The following is a 6,515-nucleotide window of genomic DNA, read 5'->3' as shown; positions in this document are numbered from 1 at the left end:
AAAACATACTTCTGACCCAGACTGTTCTCTTTTCTTCCATCATGTTCACACTCCAAGATAACTCCCAGGAGATGCCAGTTCAGTTTCTAGTGTATTTCTTGACTTTACGTATATTATTGATTCGCACCTCATTAGGTGTCACATTCCAGTGTCTCTCCCTCTCGAAGCTTCTGAATTTACATTCATAGTTATTTATTTGACTGCAACATGCAACAGACAAAAGAAAAAAAACACAAGTTGGAATAAAAACGTAATTAAAGAATTAAGTTTGATATGTTCTTTAGTCATCCAGGATTATGATCTGTAGTCATGATACTGTTATGTTCTAGATAAACTTTACAAATCAGATTCCCTTTTCAAAAAATGTTAATCTTTTCTGGCTGCATCATCAGGTCAATATTGACTATGCATTTGTTCAATGAAAGAACCATATATTCAATTCAAATATATGCATATTCTAGATATTTTTGGAATAAATATTTGGATTAAACATCCACAAATTCTCTTTATCCAACTTATTTTTCAAATTACACTTCTCAGCCTGTCCTATAAAATCAAGTTGTTTGTCTAAAGACATCAGAAAATGTTAGGTGCATCATGAAGACTTAGGTTATTGCTTGTGACAACATTCCTAGCAATAGTACCGAAAGTGTATGCTCCAAAACTAGCCACGCATTAACTGGGCTATTCCAGTACAGCCTCAACACTTGCATCTACCTGACAAGATAGAAAATAGGCAAGATAAGCCTTACACATAAAAAGCAGAACAAGTCTGGTCAGTTACTGCCCACCAGTCTTCTCTAGAAAATCTTGAAACTCCCGTCCGATCGGCATTGTGGGTGTATTTAAACCAAATTGACTGCAGCAGCTCAAGAATGCAATTTGCCTCCACCTTCTCAAGGGTAGCAAGGATTGGGCAATAAATACTGGCCCAGCACATGTCCCATTAATGCACATGTCCCATTAATGAATAATTATAAAGAAATACATGTTGGCCCAACCAAAGTTGTCCACATCCAGTACATGATTTAAAAAAAAATGATGGTTAAACTTTCTTTAAAAATTTACTCATGGTTTGTGGATATCACCAGCTGGGCCAGCATTTATTGATAATCCCTAGATGTCCTTGTTATTTCAAAGGGCAGTTAAAATTCAATCACATTGTTGTGCGTCTGCAACCAGATGAGGTAAGGATGGCAGTTTCCTTTCTGAAAGGACATTTGTCAAACAGATGTTTTTTTCTTTCTGACAATTGACAGTGGTTTCATGATCAGTGTTAGACATACGGCGGCACGGTGGCACAGTTGTCAGTACTGCTGCCACCCAGTACCAGGGACCTGAGTTCAATTCCCATCTCGGGCAACTGTCTGTGTGGAGTTTGCACATTCATCCCGTGTCTGCGTGGGTTTCTTCTGGGTGCTCTGGTTTCTTCCCACATTCCAAAGATGTGCAGGTTAGGTGAATTGGCCATGCTAAATTGCCCATAGTGTTAGTTGTCGGGGAATGGGTCTGGGTGGGTTGCTCTTCGGAGGGTCGGTGTGGACTTGTTGGGCCGAAGGGCCTGTTTCCACACTGTAAGTAACCTAAGTAATTTATTTTCAGATTTGTATCAAACTGAAATTTCACCTTATGCTGTGATGGGAATCAAACCCTGGTCCCCAGAACCTGGGTCTCTATGAGTTTAGTAGCAATATCACTAAGCCATTGCCTCTTCTTTCAATCAATTTAAGGAGAGATAGTTACATCTAGAAATGTGGCAAAAACAACAGCATGCCATTATTGTATTTCAATTATCTATTTACTGTTAAATAACCCTGTTTAACATTTATGCTTAAGTTATAGTTTAGCAAGACATTTATTGTAATGTCTTCCAAATAACATCACATAATTTTTTTGTCGAAGCTCTAGCTATAAATTATTCATTAATGGGCACATACTGAGTTAGTTTAGCGTAATAACCCTAAAATATAAACCATGCATCATGAAACATTTACACGCTACTCCATCATTTGCAGATTTTCGAGCTAAATATATTATCAGAGATGTGTTTATGTAGTTATGTATTTTCCGTCTATAGAGGTAATGGAAGTATTTAATGCGAGCTAGAATTTTGCATGATGATTAATGAGCTCTTCTCACCTATCTATTAAAAACTCATAAGTTGAGGCACAAGATCAGATTTTACTGTCACAAAGACAAACATCATCATTACCTTCAAGCTACTGAATCCTCAACAAAATTCAAGCAGAGATGAGAAGAGTAACTGATTTTATAATAGCTACTTTTAAAGCATTAGTTACATGCAGTGCAGATTTTCAAAGGGCGAGAAGTATGTTAGTAAACCTTATCACAAATGGAATTAATGTTGAGGAAATATTAAAAAGCAAAAGAAAACATGATTAAGTACAAAGGAGAGAATGATTAAGTATAGCCATGTGATACCAACTGTAAGATGGCATTGTCGAAAAACAAGCTCTTAAAAATAGAATACTTTTTCCAAGCAAATTAATACCCAAATACAATATTCAATATAAGTTATTACAATGAAGTACTTGAACTTTCCATACCAACAATTTGGAATTGGAGCTTCAATAAGTCAACTTCAAAGATAGTGTCAGTGTATTGCAGACTTAACACAATAAAATAATTATATTTCTGCACAGTTGGCAGTGTAATTCACATCATTACTGGATTTTCAATGATCTGGCTCATAATGAGCCAGAGGAATGTTCAGCCTACTGTGGGCTAACTGCCGAAGGCTGCTGGCTTTCAGTTCAGGAGATTGCACAGTATGAGCCTGCCGAGGTCTAACTGCAACTCTGCTTCCAGTGCTACAAGATTTAAAATTCAGCCTGTTACATATATTCTCCCTGTTACTTTTGCCTATTTCTCGCCTTCACAATAGGGTATCTCTTCTTCCCTAATTTTGCTTTTTGCTTCATAATATGTTTTTATCTGCTTTCACTCCAGTTCCCAAATTGGCACATTCTATTTTTTTCCAATGTGGTGTAATATCTCCTTGCTTTATCCCTCATTCGGAACCTTTCCCAACCCAGGAGATTTTCTCTCCCTCTGCCATTGCTGCCAAATCACATAATGCTAATCTTCCCTCCCCATGTTATGGATTACAGTGATATTGAATTCAATATAATCAGATTATCAAATTCTTACAATCCACGGTGACTGTTAAAATGCATCCCTTTTCTATTCAAGTTAACACCAAATATTAATTTACTTGTCAAAATCCATCAAGTAGATGAATTAATGTAATTGTTTTATAAAAAGGGTGATCCAATATTAGTTTACACAAGCAAAATAAATAATTTTTGTATTTCCACTTTCCACTTTATTTTTTCTTCCCAGTAAAACTCAAACTTTCCCATTGATTTTCAAAGACTCTCTTTGGTATTTATATTTTGCCTTTGTTAGATTTTCTGTATTTCAATAATGACTGGATCCTCCTCCCCAAAAGTGTTTGCATTCTGCAATATGTTCTCTCACTTTTTCTGGCCTTTTCTGAAGCATTTGCATTCTCTCCCTCATTATGTTTTTCCACAGTGGTTGATGTATGATTTATTTTCTGTTTATATCTGGAACTTTCCCCTTTCTTCCAGTTGTGTACAATAGCCTCACATGCTGCTCCATATAATCTAACTGCATCATGCAGCTACCAGCAATCTGTATCAGTTCCAAATGGGGCCTCACATTTATGGCTTTATCTCACCCCCACAGACTTAGTAGTTCTTGAATAATGCTTGAATACACTACCAGCTGTTCAAACTCTATCACCTAGACACTTGCCCGTTACTGACTGACATAGTTATCTCTTGGAGGAAAGGCAATGAATAAGCAATAGGAGCAGTAACTAATTGCTTGTGAACAGACAAGGTGACAGGTCCTGTGAAGCAGACTGTCCCTGTGACAGTGTGACTGAGTCCTGAGCAGAAGGGAGGCAGAAAGCATCAAAGTGCATTCCTAACTAATTCTCCCCGAACAACTTTTCACTTCACCCCCAGGCACACTTCTGATTTAAGAAGGGCAGTTAACTCAAATACACAGCACTTACATCCCACCTTTCCTCATCCTTGTGCCTTCCTCTTTCCTATACCCCAGAACTGCAGCCTGTTAAGGTCATGGAATCGGGGTGAGAATTGCCAAAGGGAGAAGTCTGATGAAGATGAAAATCTCACATTCATATGCAATAGGTCACATATTGACAATGCATGTACACTTGAGGGAAGCACAGAAGTGGGGTCTCCACATGGTCAGTCACTGGGCATATGCAGCCTGCAGACGTCAGCTTACCAAACTGTGAGGTCAAGAGTGAATAATTCCAATCAACATTTTGATGTGCCAGAGTAAAGAAAATGGCTGATTAGTAAGTCAGATGAAATGCCACATTTATTGGCTGGTGACAAAACTATCCGCGAGATTGTGGTTACTATCAGGGAACATGGAGGAGACTGGCATCAACCTTGCACATGGCTTTATTACTTTACACTATGGAATTTATGGTCAACTCCATCAACAACTGGTGGACCAATTGGGATGCAGCATTTAGTGAATGATGTTCAATTTTTGTTACAGCCCAGGTGGAAGTCATACGACAACTAAATGCTGCAGTGAAAGCTCGGATTAAAGTTACGTTAGCTTACATTGTTATCATTCAAGCACAGCTGTTGTAATAAACAATTTCAATTGTCACATCTACAGAGATCAATGCTCAAAGGGTACAATAGTTCAATGTGTTGTCCTCTACAATGTTGAAATACCATCCCAAGAAATGGTAGCATTTCCAAGGAGCTGTCTTTTCTCAGATTACATCATTGAATATCCTTTTTCTACCATACTACCATCGCCCTCCAGTAACCCATCAGCCAGCACGCCCAGACTGCTGATGCCAAAGTGGTACAGTCTAAAGATAGATATTCTGCCCACAGTTAACAGTGGTCACCCTATGATACCAAATGCAGCCTCTTCCACTGAAAGTCATCATCCTTCTCCCAGCTTTGCTGCAGTCAGTCATTGTGTCAGAGCACCAGGCTAGGTAAGACTTCTAGGTAAAAACAAGGACTGCAGATGCTGGAAACCAGATTCTAGATTAGAGTGGTGCTGATTCCTGATCGATTCCTGATGAAGGGCTTTTGCCCGAAACATCGATTTCCCTGTTCCAGATGCTACCTGAACTGCTGTGCTTTTCGAGCACCACTCTAATCTAGAATCTGGTTTCCAGCATCTGCACTCTAATCTAGGTAAGATTTCTGAAGGACAGAGAAAATACATAGGGGTGATTAATTGACCATTTTGAGAAACAACGAATGGTTTAGACTTTTTATTTACTTTATTTTATTTCAGATATGTGACAAAGAGAATGCTGGGATGGTCAGTGACAGAGGAAAGGTTAGGTGCGCGACAATAATAGAACAGCAACACAGAGTTCTATCACAGTACAGTGCATTGCTGTCAATGAGCCATGGCAGACAAACTGGCCAGAAAGGGTATAACATATCTCTCTGTGCTGCAGACTTACTTTGTGCCCTTATGCCACAATTACTGATGAAAAAATACTGCTTGGTGCATCCTATAAGTGAATCTGCAGAATGGGTGGCATTTTGACAAAGAACTGCAGTCAAAGTTAATTATTAAAAGATTTATGTTAGTAATTGTTCAACAGTCTGTAAAGATTAAATAATTTTGTACAAGGTAAAGCTCTGAGGCTAATTCCTGCAAACAAATCAAAGAAATGGATTCAGAAACAAGAAATCCCCATGCCTGATAAATAGAGCTTCTCTCATCCAGTAGCTAAGAGTGGATTTGGTCTATAACATGACTCTATATAAATAAGCTTCAATGTCAAAGCATATCAAGTCGATAGAACTGTTGAATTGATTTCAGTGCAACTGATGAATTGGTAAGAGTCTACCATATTAGGAGTTTAATGAACACATAGAGTCTGGTAACAAAGAAATTCCATATTTTTTATTTGATTTTATTAGTTTATAAGATTTCAGATGGTGACTTCCAGTGTCACGTAAGCTTTCCATTTTCTCTTGGAGTATAATTCATTGGAACTTTGTTTGTTGCCTCAGATTACTGGAATGAAGGGGCTATCATGACAAAATGTTGGACAGACTGGACCTGTATCCACTGGAGTTTTCAAGAATGCAAAATGACCTGATTGAGTCTTACAAGGACCTTAGGAGATTTGACAAGGTGGATGCAGCAATGGTGTTTCTCCTTAGGGGAGAGTCTAGAACTATAAGATACGATTGAAAACTAAGGGGTCTCCCACTTCAGAGAGAAGAGGTTTATTTTTTTTCCCAAAATATCCATTAGAATTCTCTTCCCAGAGAACAGTGATTAAATATTTTTTCGGGTTATTTAAAATAGATTTATGATTGCTGAGGGAGTTAAAGGCCATAGAGAATAGACAGGAAGGTCATAGAATCCCTATGTATCTGCTGCTTCTGTTCTTCTATGTAGTCAAGGCTGTGGATTTAAAAGGTGCTTCTATA

The sequence above is a fragment of the Chiloscyllium plagiosum genome, chromosome 6, assembly GCF_004010195.1.
Source record: "Chiloscyllium plagiosum isolate BGI_BamShark_2017 chromosome 6, ASM401019v2, whole genome shotgun sequence".
In the NCBI taxonomy this organism is placed as follows: Eukaryota; Metazoa; Chordata; class Chondrichthyes; order Orectolobiformes; family Hemiscylliidae; genus Chiloscyllium; species Chiloscyllium plagiosum.
Note: the sequence above shows the minus strand (reverse complement) of the source record.